The 15,313-nt window shown below is 41.0% G+C and overlaps 1 protein-coding gene across 2 annotated transcripts in view; it reads left to right on the forward strand.

Annotated features, from left to right (window-relative positions):
• The window catches only part of LOC111271327 (uncharacterized), a 49,640-nt gene continuing 34,327 nt past the window's right edge, over nucleotides 1-15,313 (forward strand). For both annotated transcript variants that reach the window (XM_022852056.2, XM_022852057.2), the window contains exon 1: nucleotides 1-924. The gene's annotated coding sequence lies outside the window, so the exon portion shown is untranslated. The remainder of the gene's footprint in view (nucleotides 925-15,313) is intronic.

Below are 15,313 nucleotides of genomic sequence, written 5' to 3' on the forward strand. Positions count from 1 at the left end.
GGCTTCTTCGTCGAGTCCCGAGCTACCGCCAGAGTCGGCTGGCCGACTGGTAGGGAGGCGGCAAGCGCCCGTCTCCTCGCCTCGCTGCTGCTAGCCACAGAACGAAAGAGTATGTCTAGATGTGATTGAGGTTGTGTTGCTAGTTGAGCAGCCGCGGCTGCCGCGTCGCTTCGAGAGCCGAAAGGCCAAAAGAAAAACTTGGCCCTGTTCAACGGGCCAAATAGAGTCGGGTCGTGGAAGCTGAGGAGTGCTCAATGCTGCTGAGTGCGGGTTTTGCGGCTGAAATTACGACTGGCTAAAAAGCCGTCAAAGCGCCTGCAAGACGACGGGGGTAGGTTGTCTCTGTCGGTAGGTCGTGGACTGACAGAAGGACGGCGCGAAACACGAATTCGCGAGGGCCGAAGTGTCGACGTCGACGAGAAGGGTTGTGCAAGTTGCGGGCGTATGAAGCGTGCGACAGCGGCGGAGTTTTCAGTATCGATCTAGCGTAAGTGTGTAAATTAGTGCGTTAGTAGAAGGCCCCCCTCTTGTGCCACCGATCGACTGGTGGGTTCAAGCAGGGCGGGCCTGGTCCAAACGAGACTATTGCATTGGATACATCAGCACTATCGCTACCGCCCACAGCCGGAGGCGACTAAGAGCAGGATTAATCGACTCGCTCTCATCATCCAGCTAAAGTCTTCAGTCACCATAGAAAAAAAGGTTTTTCGGCATTATGATGTGAATGTGAAGTGCAATGTGTGGCCAAGGATAGTTATAAATAGAAAAACAGCAACAACAACAACGACAAAAGCAGGACTGGAGAAACGTTGCCTATTTTTTTCAGTCTTTAGTCCTTTTTTCTCATATAACGCGATATTTCATGTGAAATATCAGTCATCGTAGTAATAATCTCCCAATCAATTAGTCGGTTCACATATTTGGGTAAGTTAAACCGTATCGTGATAGTACATACGCAATAAGGAAGCATGAGTAACTTTGTAGTATGGTTAATTGTAATTGTAATTTGTTCGGTTCAACTCGTGTTATGGATCAAGCCCTAATGTGAGAACGGAACTCCAGTGGTGGTAAACAAGACACTGGGAGGCTAGTTCTGGATCTAAGGTGCTGCATTAAAGCCTTGAATGGCGATAAAATGAAGAACGTATAAAGCTGCTGAACGGCGAAAGGGGGTCTTCGAGGTCAGCGGACCTCGAGCCAGGTCAAGCCGAATTTAAGAGTACACCGTATTTAAGTGAGTTCGAATCCGCTCACTGTGAGTTATGGTCCGCCCGTATATACGTAAGCCCCCTTTGTCCAGTACAAGTAGGCCTGCTGCCGTCGCTAAGAGCCTGAGCGTGTCGACGTTTTTGACGTGTCGATGTGTTTTTGTTAGTTTGGACCAGAACGTTTCGAATGGGACACCTTTAACTTAGCTGTTTACCAGCTCTATACGATTCTGTATATCATCATGCAACAAAAGTAAATTATAACAATGAGTTGACACAAAAGACACCAGAAATCAGAAAAAGGGGTTATAGGGGTTCCGGCCTGATTACTCGGCTTCTATGGTTTGTTTTGTCGTATCACATCTAGTACGTATGCCGTTTTGTCCGGAGACGGCGAAGAGCGGAGCGGCGACGCAATGCTACTTGTAGTACAGCAGTTGGTGTGGGCGTATCTAGTTGTGGGTAACATCATCAATGTTTAGGCGTGTGTCCGTTGCCGTCCAGAGGGGGAGACCGTCCCTCTCGGAGACACAGTGGCGTTGTATGGATGCGTTTTTCACAGTATTCGCATATCGATATATGCTAAGTGATGCAATAGCTCGTAAGAAAATTACATTCATGTCAACTGAAAGCAAACGCTGCGCCCACAGCGGATGTAGCACAACTAATCACACGGTGGGCTTATCTTGACTCAGAAAAGAATTCTAGTAACTAAATAAAGTCTTTTGAATTTAACGTTTAATAGTCAAGCCGTTAGACATTGCTTCAGATGCCTGGCCCCTGCATAAAGTGAAATACGTTCACGTTGGTTTCAAACGTAGATGCATTTAAGAGGTGTTTGGTACGCATCCGACTGTTTGTGGCTGTATGCAATAGAAAGGTGGCATAAGGTACGCTGCTGTTAAAGTCAAACGCTTCCATTATCCGGACCAGTTCCACCTTGAAACACCGAGGCTTTCCTCCGTCGAAGTCGCTGGAAGCTGGCCGCAGCCGAGGTTTAGACTGCGGTACCAATGAAAAATAGGATCTGTTCTAAATCTTTTTGCGTTCCGTGTTCCGTACACTTACACTGGAGAGCTCCGTTCTCTTTGTTAGGAACTAGAACAAATGGAACAAACTGCAATAAAAGAAACACTCTCCAGGGAGGAGATCTTACACTGTAACAAATCAAAGTTCACGCGAAGCACGTACTATATACACGACTCATGGCTGAAAAACGACAAACGATAAACATAGGCCGATACTTTTCATATGGAGTTCTCCTCGGTCGTATATGACTATGTGATAGTGGATATCACGAGAAGGGCTGCATGTGTATGCACACACACACACGAATTTTATACTTTCACGTGTATCGGTGATAATCATTGGCTGGGAATACAAATCTTTGTATCTTTACTTCTCTCTGAAGCGCGACGTTTTCGCCATTTTGAGGTCACGCGACCGATAGACGAAGCAGAGATCGTGAACAGAGAGAGAAAGCGAGAAATTATTAATTTAGTTCGATGTAGTCAACGAACGGCTACAAGGAATGAACGGACGCTGAACGCGAGCGTCCAGCGATGTGCACAGGCTTCAAGGGACAACCTGAAGGCCACGTGTGTCAGTCACTAGGTTTGCAATCGGCAGTAATAATTCGGCAAGACCAATTCAACCCCTTGTCAGGTTTAGCTGCTAGATCAATGAGTGGGAGATACAACGCTGATCCGTACTAGCATTGTGTTGATCTGTAGATTACGGACTGATTATGGCACCTTGTGGCGAGCAACGTAAGGCTACAAAGAGATAGCCAGAGACACGCCAATATAATCATCATAATCATAAGCAAAAAAAGTCGTGTCGCACTGGCTGGATAACTGCTGTTATGTCTGGAACCGGATGTACTCCATCTACTAAGAGCGATATCAGTACTTTCTCATAATCTAAAGCCAACAGGAACTTAGGTAACATGTTCGAAACGGGTTTGTTCCTTTACTATATGCTTGGTAGAAGTGCTTCGGCAGCGTCTGTTTTACACATTTATTTAATCAGTTGTTTTTCGGGGTGTTCAGCCAGTCTGAAACGAATGTATGGCACTATTTAATTATAAATGAGTTCTGGTTAACCGATCGCAATTTTATGTTGCAAATAGTTCTTTGATTAGGTTCTTTTTGACTATTTGATAAAAAAAAATAACTTGGTCGAATGCTACTGGTGTTCTACTGCAAACTTCTGCCTAGCTGTATATTAAACGAAGCTTATTTCAAAGACAAGGTTGGACAAGCCTGACACGAGGACCAAATTGTCAGCCTTCTTTCCTTCTTACTGATTGTAGAAAACTTCCTCTTTTATTTATAGATTTCACCAAGGCAGTTTTTTTTTTTATTGAGTCTGTCTCTAGTTGATAGTCTAATAAATTAGTACTGTCTAGTTAAACTTCTATGAACAACATTAACAACTTCTTGTTCCTGTGCCTTAGGTAATTATAAGGGCGCGTGTAGCAAAAGTGTATTGGTGACATCGATTCTTACAATTTATATATAGTTTAATATATATTTAGTTTGCGTGCGATAACGTTATAGGTCGTGGAGTGTTTAACGCCAGCGAGCTATATAAATTGCTTTTGCTTAGATACAACAAAACAACGGCAGAGAGTGTTTAAAATGATTCGGATCAATCATAGACTACTTATTCGGCCTAACACTGTTTCGAATATTAGCTCCTTGCCGGCTTGCCATTGCCTTCATTTTAATAGCCACATATCGTTCATAATAATAACATAGTACTATTACAATATACATTAAGGCAAGTATTAATAGCTATTTAAATGGCATGGAGAGTATCGGCCGTTCTTTGCTCATCGCTGTATGAGCTGGCTTGAAAATAGCCCGCATAGTATGGTCTATAAATCACCTATTGAAGTACCATGTGAGGTTAAGAAGCTAGTGACACCTTTGTTTCGAATTGCTGAGCCACTGCTTTGGTAGGAAAAACCAAGCTACAGCTTATTTCTCTATTATGATAGATTTGGTATGATGTAGGCAAAGGTTAGAATTAGAGGGGTAAGTCGGTCTATTTATTTTCATTTGCTTTATCTAATTTTTCCTTTCAAGTCAATAAAAAACCTCCTAGATGGCTGGAAACGTCCTTAAATTAAAGGAAATCAAAAGTTAAGTATAATTAACCAACTTGAAAACTGTATACCTTCACATTCTGTAGGTGCTCTATAAATCGTCTATAAAATCTACTATTAGAAAAATACAAAGAGTATGGAAATTCTAAATTAAATTTAAAAAAAAAAACATTATTCGCAGAAGACACAGACAATTTCATCGTTAATAAAGCTATTAAAAATGGATTCTTAATTATCCAACTCTAATAGCGCCCAATATGCGTCTTAAACAAAGCGGAACACGATGAAATAAATATTCATAACCACAAGTGAAGGTGCTCAGTTAGATCGTACAGGATAGGTAATAATTTTTTTTTCAACGAACACCTTTTAAACGGAAATGCTGAACGCACACTCTGAATAATATATTATATAAAAGCCCAGCCAGATCGCCTTTCAACAAGAGGTAATATAAAAAAACATCTACATACCGCGTAAAGTCCACGTTTATTAAATTATAGACCGTCGATAAATTTCTAGATTGGTCATTGCAACTAACCTAAGGGTGTTTTATTTCTGAATTTACGAGTACTTACCTATTTGCCCCTTTAGAAAAATCGGCTACCCCTTTAGAAAAATCGTCGTTCACTGATTATTGGAAATGGCGCTACGTTTGCCGATAAAATGGACTTAAAATTTTATCCTCGAACATTAAAAGTGATGATTACAGTAACGGGCACTGATAAGATAAACAATTGTATCACCTCTTGATTCCGCGTGTCGTAGAATGTATCTATGCTATGGGCATTACCACAGATCAACCGGTATTCGAGTATTCTCCTCTTGAGCCATTGGCAACCTATTCAATGCTCTTGAACTATTATTATGCAAGCCTTAAGGTCAAGGTCTTAAGATAATTATTTGCTATTTAAATGGGACCAAATTAAGTTAATTAAGTTTACATTACTTGTCGACGACAAACCAGGCGTGGCGAATGTCGTTTGTATGTACATAGCTAGATTGAGGGGAACTGTGGATATAAATAGCAGTTTGACTGAACAAAATCGTGGGTCTCAACAAGTCGCAATACGAGCTACAAGACTTATCAGATTCATACATATTTCGCAAAAGTGTTTTCAAAGAAAACGCTAGAAATTGTTGAACTGGGGACGAATTACTAAGATTATAATTAACATTCTATACAGATATATAGAATCATAAAAGGAAACCTAATTTCAAATAGCATATTATATTGCTACTTTAGCGCTGAGAGCAAAAGTTCTCACGTGTTTCAATAAGGATATATTAAAAAGAATATTCTTTGGGAGCGGTTGTTCGACTTCTATGGCTGCCGGTTTTACGATCATGTAGCTCGGAGGAACACTGGAAAATTTAGCTGCAACTGGAAACATGAGAAAATTTAATGATAAAAGTGAGCGTAGCATTATAATCAGTCAATACTTGTCCTTAAAAGTGTCAACTACTAAGATACATGCGTATGTTACGGTGCATCTGGTGCATCTGGTGCATACGGTGCATCAGGACCGAACTTTACCTTGTAGTGATGTCGAAATGGCCTGTTGGTATTCTCATCCACAGGTTCAACCTGACGGGAAAACAAAAGAAATGCCCACTGTTCTATAGTATTTAACCTCGAAGATCAAGAATATATTGGAATCCACATAATGATGAGCATAGTAAAATGTGATCAGAGCTGATCGTCTAGTTTCTGAAACCCTGCTATTTTGATTAATGTCTATTATAGTTCTAACGTTAAACGTATTGTTGATACTGAATGTATATCTTAACAAATATTCCATTAATACCTGTGGAGAGTAATAAGCGTTGTTCAGCGTCGAACTGCCTGTTCGCGCACTGCTATCATGAGACCGATCAGTTGGCTCTGTCCAATAGGTTTAGGGAAATTTTACTGGTGTTTGACCACTGGTGATGTTGGGTGTACTGACTTAATACACGAGCGCATTTACCTATAGACGTAGCAGAAGCTAATGTAGGGTCTTACCCAATCAGGTAAGGGAAAGAGCAATTGTTGCGATTCCTCTAGATTAGATATTGTTTATGTTGCCACTATTGTCATTGCGTTTTACAGAAGACAGTCTGCTGTTGTTTGTTCTGTTGAAAAGGGGTGTTCATAGAGTTTTCATTAATAGCATAAATTAAAACGGCGTAAACTTGCATCTTCTAATGAAACAACAAAGACGACAGCAGCGGCGATAATGTTCGAAGCAACAAAAAAAAGTGTGGTAATAACCTCCCACCAAAGAACGTATCGGAAGCACACTGGCGCGACTGAGACGCCAGCGCGGGTAGCAGTGGCGACAATTTTTGCTCGACGTTTTTGGAGGACGCCGAACAAAGAGTAGTTTCCTCAATTCGTCCTTGTTTAACCATGGTTGCCAGGCCACTAGAAAGGTCTGCCAATCTTTTGTAACGCGCGCGGCCTTTCTGAAAATCAGTGCCTCAAGTTTCTGATAAATACATCCTTAAAGGATCCTTACTCGTCGAAGGGATGCCGAACTTGGACCAGTCTGATCATTTTGAAACGCGCCGCTTGTTTATTGTCGTACTGCATACGTTGTGTAAGGTATGAGTTTGCAATTTTCGAAGTTGTCTTAGTGAGGCGCTGCCAAAAGCCGCCAAAAAATAGTAAATAATAAGCTATAGATATCTTGTTTAATGGACTTTTTCCCTATGCTATTTGTTTGCATATATATATTTCACTGTTTGCAGCTCTACTTGTACAGATTTGTGCGGGAGGTTTTGAGTGCCAATTTGGTGGCTCGTTGCTGCCTTTAGACATCGTCAAAGAAGAAACTATCAATTTTTTCGGATTGCCTTAACTCCAACTTTCTTTTAGTGAAGCTGGTAGCTTCGTTCACTGCCATAATCCGGCCAAAGTTACAGGGTCCAATGAGTGTCCCCGTGATAGCTTAGTGGGTAACGCATTGGCCTGCTAATCTTAGGAACACATTGTGGCCTGGATGCGAACCAGGGCACAGACGAACAGTTTGTTTCGTGCTGGGAGCCAGCCGTCTGGTAGAATGCCTAACGACGATATCGGACGTAAAAATCGAAAAATAGATGTTCACTGAATGAAATATGTGCATAAGAATATAATTCTAAAAAAATTACAGTTCTTTTTTATGTAACTAACTTTCTGATCTATTTTACATAAGTCGTCTTCGAGTACAACTCTTCCATTGGAAGGTTAGGCGGCGAAACTGAGATAATTATCACTATAGGCACGTACCTGTCAATGCAACTTGATTCTTCTTCGTTCACTGTTTCGACTACTCAAGGATGCAAGCTATACCAAACCGTTGAGTCCTCGTTTCGGTTTCTCGACCTTTTAGGACCTTTAGAGAGAATTTGTTTTTGCGGGTAATATTCATGTTAAGTTTGAAGGTCTCATATTCATGTACAAAGGTGTAATAGGTTCTAAATGAGGATTGATAGGATATTGCCTAAATTAACTTACCTTGCTCTGGTACCTTGGTCAAGTGCTAACTTATAAACATAGAATACCTTATTGGTACTACGTCTTCGAATTGAATACGTCTTGCAATGAATTTTGCAATCAATGTCTTAAAAAAAATACGCTACGAAATATATAAGCGATCTCTTGAAGGCTCGCGTCCCGACGGTGGATACTACGGTCGTGTTTTCGTAATGGCGCGGTGATGGTGTGTGGCTCTGTTTTTACTGAGTTTAGTAATACATAAAGTGGTACAAGTTCAAAACCAACTTACGTATACGGTCCGTGTCGTTCTGAAAAGACACATCATCCGTCTGGAAGCTGCAATTAATAGCTGCTGGCTGGGTGGTTGCACTAACCATCCTATAGGACGCTGTTAATAAGTTAATACGATATTTAGATAAGGCATTAAGGTAATTTTTATTTTGGTAAGACGGGGCCAATAAAGCGGATGTGGTGAAACCAGTGTGTCAGACAGCTGTAGACTTGCATTGTATGGCGATAAAATGTTCAGTAATAGGAACATTCAGGCCCATTGATTTAATTTCATATTATCATTATTTGTTAATATATTGAAATAATGACCAGCCAAGAATAAGTTACAAGCCAAAACAGAGCTTGCATATAGTATTTACAGGTCAACGCAGGTGAATTTTGTTTTAGTATTGTAGGTGAATGACAAATACAAAATGTGCTATTCGTATGCCGAGTGAATATTACGTAAAAACTTTTTCTTCCCAACTTTAAGATACGTTCTTTTATTTTGAAGTAATTTGTGTATTACTTCAAGTGCAAATCAAAGGACCGTACATTTTCGCGAAATAAATGAAGCTTGCAAGGATGTTTCTGTTTACGCTTACGGTTACCGGTTTTGGGACTTTAAACTTATGACATGTATTATCCGATTTGCCTGGAGCGTTACATAACATTTGCCTAGCGCGTTTGCGTTAGAGAAAATTGCAATAGCCGAACGATTCCGGAGAAAGACATCCGTTAAAAAGCCGTATCATGATTCGATTGTGGCTTTTTCCCCCAGATCAACACAGACTTCACAAACGATGAAAATAAAAAGTATGTATATGCGAGTCAGCCTTGGTGACTCTCCCTAATCAACAAGCACAACAAGTGTTTAGTCTGTTCTCTTGTAGAAAATTCTCTCTGTCTATCGCCAATGGGATTGAAGCAGTTATTATTTGCAAGGCGATGCATCACTGCTAACTCAGATACTCACCGCAAACGCTTCTCACAGGTGAAAACAAACGACATATCAACATGGTGTAAAAAAAATATTTTCTTTTCGCGAGTAAGAAGGATTTGTTGGGGCTTTGTCCTGCAGTTGATGGCGTTCTTTCTTACGATTAAGGGCTTCTTCTTTAAGATATACTGAGATTGTTAGTATAAAACTGATTAGCGCAGTTTTCAGGATACAATTTTTCAGATTACAGTTACCATGGTTGCTAATCTTTCCCATCGCTTCTGTATTGACCTTGGGGTATGCGCTTAACACTTATTGCTAAATACACGGCCTTATCGAACCAAACATCGCTTGCATTAAAAACATGATATTGTGCTCATCTCTTTGTCCTTCTAACTGGTATATGGGAATCGTAATAAATCGCGCGACATTCCCCGAGCTTCCTTTCTGTATTAGAGTCCTCCAGCTCGATATTCAGGTCCAAGGAAAGGTTCTCACACATACGGTGTGAAGTCGTTCTGCCGTAGAAACCCCTTGTCGGGCAGCTTGTAGCGTCACAGTCCGAGCTTCATTCAGTGTCGACTTTAACATGGTTTATTACGCTAACCTCAAACGCTCGATGACTAGCAAAACTTGGTTGTCGGAGTATATTGACGCACGTGCAATGCAATTCTTTCGTTGCCGGTTGTGCTACGTATCTCCGAGTCGGGAGATACGTAAACCCCCGGATAGCGCGGGGTAGACAAAGACTCCACCTCCGCCCACGCGCAGACGTCCGCTGTATGGTGTTTTTATGGCCATCATGCTTTCCGCTGAAACCTCCAGCATCGAGCTCGTAGTCCAATAAAAGGTAGAGCAGTAGGAACACTTTTTTTTATAGAACCATTTCTAGCGATTTTGCCTGTAAGCGTCCACTAGCCCTCCGCTTAAGGCGTCCCCGTACAGACAGTTTTACTATAAGCTATCATTACCACGTCGATCCACTGCCGTGTGGCCCATTTCGTCGTCGGAGCTTCGAGTATCTCCAGGTTGTTTCGTGCTGGATGTCGTCTCGGCGACTGAGGGGAAGAATGGGGTATTGCCTGTGATGATCCTCAGGATCGCTTGTGGACTCACGCGTGACTCACGCCTCACAGCCTTGAAGGCATGCAAAAGGTTCTCAGTGCCCACATAATGTGCCGTTTCTCTTAGTAACTGCAAGCCCCCTGCTGTGAATGCAGACAGGAATGAACTGGCGGTAACGTTCCATTCTAATTTAGTTTACAGACCGCTATTACAACTATTCCAATAGTACTGTCTATATTAGAGTAGACGATAGCGTTCTACTACTCGGCGCGATTTGTGATCTAATATGAGTGACTCCGGGAAGTGTATCGGCGTTGTGATGAACTTAATTAAAAAAAAGAAACAGTAAGCGGCCGTAGTGATATTACGAAGCCGCTATTCATTATACATGTGTAACAAATATGCATTGAACATATGGTTCCGTATAATTCAAAATCATCAATAGCTCGTAAAAGTTCAACAATCTTTCATATAAGAACATAAATATTGAATAGCTTTTACGCTTCAGATTTAAAAAAGATATTACCTCCTCTGTGTCTTTTTTTTTTTAACTGACGGCTATTTGCTAAGGAGCGGGTTTACTTTTTATCAAATATGTAATCATAGCAAGCTTTATAGCTTTACGATCTGTAGACGCCTGATGTGCTATTAGTGTTGGGCCATAAAATAATTTACTCGACCATTTTCAATATTAGGAAATGTTGTATAGGCTACAAGATATTAGTATTCCCGTCATATAAATTCTGCAGCGAACTAACCACATACCCCAGCTATACTGACGGTTACTTGTATATATACATATAGGAAGTTTACATAAAGTCGTAGATTCAACAACCTTGAACTATGGAAAATTTACTTTGTTATAAACTGCCATCTGCCAACTCGCCATTTCCATTTTCTTCTTAGTTTTAATTACGAAGAATCTTCGTCATCTATGTGCGAACAGCGACTTTCAGTGAATTTTTTCTTGCCATAATGCTTATTACAGAGCTATAGTCGATCTTCCCCCTTTAATATTTCAACTAAATTTGCTGTTTATTAATACCACACGCTCCTGTCGAATGGCGCAAACAAGCAGACTTTTCTGTGAATGTTTGCATGTATCTCTTTTGTAGCGTCTGTTTTATACACACTACTCCGTAGCATGGACTCCTGCATATACATACATACATAACTCAGGTAATAGGAATTGAAGGTGCGACGAATATAACACGATGTTATTGTAACACTGTCAGTATACACGAAAATCAATTATAACAACCTAATAGTTTGCAGAGTCAGATGATGTCTCACCGCTTATTGTTATGTTGAAACGTCTCTGTAAAGGTGTAAAGTCTAGGGACCTACTGTACAGCGAGATTGTTTTCCTGTAGCTATTCGCTGGTTACCGATGCCTTAGTCGTTGTGCTGCTAGAGTAGCCGACTTGGCAGGTAGACCAGCCGCTGTCACAAGTACAAAGAGGTAAATGGCTCTAGGGAACGATGCTTTAGTTAGCGCATCGAACGGCTGCTAGCTACGAGACTAGGCAGTCCCATCATTCGTTTGTTCGTCGGGGGTTTAATGCCACACCCGAATGCCACCGCCGGCTGCAACATAGCCCGCCGTGCACGTCTGCAGCAGGAACGCATCATCATGAGTTTCCTTCGCTACTAACTCTCTGCATCGGTACACTTCGTCCTCCGTCGTTGTTTGCCTTTTAGGGGAAAATTTGGGGGACGAAAGGGGGGCGACGGCCGGAGGCAACGTTCTGGCCGAGTTACGACCGACGGCCGTAACCGCCAAAGCGCCTCATTTAGGCGCAGCCCTCCCTTAGTCCTTTCTTGGTCACGATAAAATGGAGTGTAGTCTACCGGATAGATGGGCCGGCAGCGGCCTCAAGGACGTGCAACGTCACGGTTATCGGTTCAGAGAATTTTCGTCACCAAAAAGAAGCATAAAGACAGATAAAGGAACAGAGAATGCAAGAGCGAAATGAAAGAAAGCGGGAAAGAAGCCGCAAGAAAGGGACGAAAGCAACCACTCAGGCAAAAGAAGAAATAATAAACGTTACATACGTTGTAAAGGACACAGCGGGAATTTGTTATTGTCTTTGGGCATTATTGTTATTTGCCGTTCTGTGGCTAGCGACATCACTATCTATGTGAGAGCTCCACCTCTCTTTTCTTTCTCTTCTTCTCAAATGAATCCGTATGTAATACTGACATTCTACATATTTATTTGAATTTTACTTAATTTCTTCTATGTTTAGCACACACACACACTTGTTCACCTCTTCCTAAAGCCGAGGAGAATATACTCATTATCCTTTACCAAAATATAATTAAATAGTTCTCGTATCCTTCTTCAAGTTCACTTATATTCATATAAGTGAGATCAACATTTATGTATGTATAACATTAGAGCAGTGGAAAAGATCACTCAATAAAACCACCGTCACTTGACCACTCGAAAAGCCTGTTGTATATTAGTGTACGTGCACATGAAGATATATATATACATGCAAGCTTCTCTTCACTTAAGATTCCGAACGAAGTAGAGAAAAATAGAGAAAAAAACGCGCCTTCAGACAACCATTATAGTGCATTGGGTCGGGCCGCCGCGAATTTGGAACGCTTTCTTTAGTACAACTGCAGAGTGATTTTGTATATTGGTCTTTGAGTTCTGTGAAACTGTGCGTCCAGCCGTTCCTGTTTAATCTCAGTTATTCTTCATCGATATCCAGGGTTTTAGGAACTGTGTAAGCAGACGACGTGGTACGATTATTTGTTTGTCCGCCCACTCTCAAATGCCTAGGGTGCCTCACAATTTCCGGCTTTAGAATCTTATTGGACGCTACTATAGGAGTTGTAAAATGGGAGCGTTCACCTTTGTAACCACGCGATCTCCATCTGTGAGCCGTACTCTCTCCTTGCGGTACAATAACTTACCGCTGTCAAATAGCTATCAATGCTACTAAAGCGCCTACCCGCTACGATAGATAGAAGAGGCCGCGGATACGCATGTGCGTATGAAAGAAAAAAGATAGGTTACATTGCAATGAAATAAGGACTGCTTGTATACCAGGGTGGTGAATGTACAACGTAAGAGTAAAGAGAGGACCTACTTTATAGTTGAAGGTTCACCTGGTACTGGTTTATTCTAGGTGTGACTTAGCTGGTGCTCTGTTTTTCTGGGAAACCTTGAAAAGTTGTTGTTATTGGCTGGCGACAAGGGTGTCAGCAGTCGGTGATCTTGATCCAATTCTGAGGTTTAGGTGAATAAAACGTTAAACAAGAAAGCCTCATTGTACATAGTGTGCATGATACAGGAAAGATGAATTCAATTTACTAACGACCTGAAGGGGTAAAAATATTTATTTTCACAAAATTATTAAGGGGTAAAAGGTCGCTTAAACTGTGCATTCAAATATCGGATCTTGCCTTAACAGGTACGCTTGAGACAGGCGCTTTACTGAATCCTGCAAAGCAAGAAGTTACTTTTCCATTTCATACCTCTTTCATTAACCTTTTATACAAATATTAATAAATGACTGGTTAAACATAAAAAGTATACACAAATTATTAAAATATACACAAACATATTAATATGTTATATTATAGGGTGAAACATTCAAACTTAGTCTACCTTTCGCTAGCTGTCTGTCGTAGTGGGAATGCGTTCATCCGCTAATCTTGATACCAAGATAAGGCTTGTATTTTATAAAACCAAACAACAAACTCATCATAACGGAAACGGTGTCTCATTTTTAAATTTGTACGAAGATCATTATTATTCAACTTCTTTGTTCTAAGCGAACTCTCACCAAACCTAACCTTCATTTTTTTCCAGAAATAGATAATCTACGTTTTCCATTTCTCATGTGGCGCAGCAAAGTGTAACTTTTTTAGGTTATATATAATAATAACTTAGGTCTTCGGTACCATTTTAAATAGAATAATATCAATCGCGAATCGAGTCGTCTAAATAAGCTCCAACGGTTTGATTTTTTGAGACTTTTTATAAATTTTAGAACTTCATACCCTGTGAGCCTACGCATTTTTGAAATTTTTGGTCTGCAAAAGCTTAGAATGTAATTTCGTTCATACCTCCTATTATCTCTAAACGCACACTTGATAGGAGTTTTTGTGGAATAAAAAAAAATATTGTGGAACTAGTTCGCTAAGGGTCCAGGTGCCGGATCGAAGCGGTAAATAGTGGTTATATGAAACGGGCATGACCACCATGAACGATACTTCTACAGGATTAGAATAACTTCGTAGAAATGTCGATTTTTTTAAGCATAATTTCGAAAAGAAAGAGTGGTTCGAGTTTAGATGCTATTCTTCGAATCTTACGTCCGGCACCGCCGTTAGGCGCCCTCTCAGACGGCTGACTGCCAGCTCCGTATTAATAAAGCTAGACGTTCCTGTTGTTAGCACTGTATACCAGCGAGGTATTGCTCGAACAAATAGCCGTTGCGCCGGTATTAGTGTGTCGTCGTTTACAATCTATATACTTTAAACGAATGCCTCTATTCTCAGTGACCCTAATGAGCCAAATCCGACTCACCACTTCAGGGCGTATCACATCGTGTATTATTGCCAAACATCTGACATCTTCCCTACCTCCAAGAACAAAATGGCTAGGGCTGGGACACTGTGGCGACGGGAGAGGTCCTCACTGCTAGGTCTCTGTTGGCCTCCGACGACACAAATCCGGAAAATAATTTCAAAGGACGTATTAAGTAGCCAAGTATATTAGTTTCGACATTATTTGACAACATCATGTTCAGCATTTCCACTCCAGCATGTTTGGCTAGTGCATGATATAAGCAAGAACTGCAATGGCACAAAACGATAGCGATGATTACGGTAAATTAGCGCACGACGGAAATACAAATACGTCATATCATATAGAAAGAACTTGGGTTTAATTAATTTAGGAAGGCGAATGTGTAATAAGACATTTGTGAACCTATTGTCGGAATGTCGGATCCAATTATCAAGTGTATGCTTAACAGATTTAACGGTTTTTAGTATTTTAGGATAGACGAATAGAAAATAATAAATAGAATAGATGGACGGAATGGCAGTAGGTAGTGTTTTATTGTTTTGGCGCACCGTGGCGAAACGGTCGTGCGATGGCTAAGCCGCTTAGTACCGTGGGGCAGTAGCAGACCAAATTAATTTCTGCTCAAGGTCATTATTCGGAAACATTGGCATAGCTGGCGCGCTGGTGGAGTCTCGATAGACTCCTCTACCATCGAGTGCGTCGAAGC

The sequence above is a fragment of the Varroa jacobsoni genome, unplaced genomic scaffold (assembly GCF_002532875.2).
Source record: "Varroa jacobsoni isolate VJ856 unplaced genomic scaffold, vjacob_1.0 contig00535, whole genome shotgun sequence".
Classification (NCBI taxonomy): domain Eukaryota; kingdom Metazoa; phylum Arthropoda; class Arachnida; order Mesostigmata; family Varroidae; genus Varroa; species Varroa jacobsoni.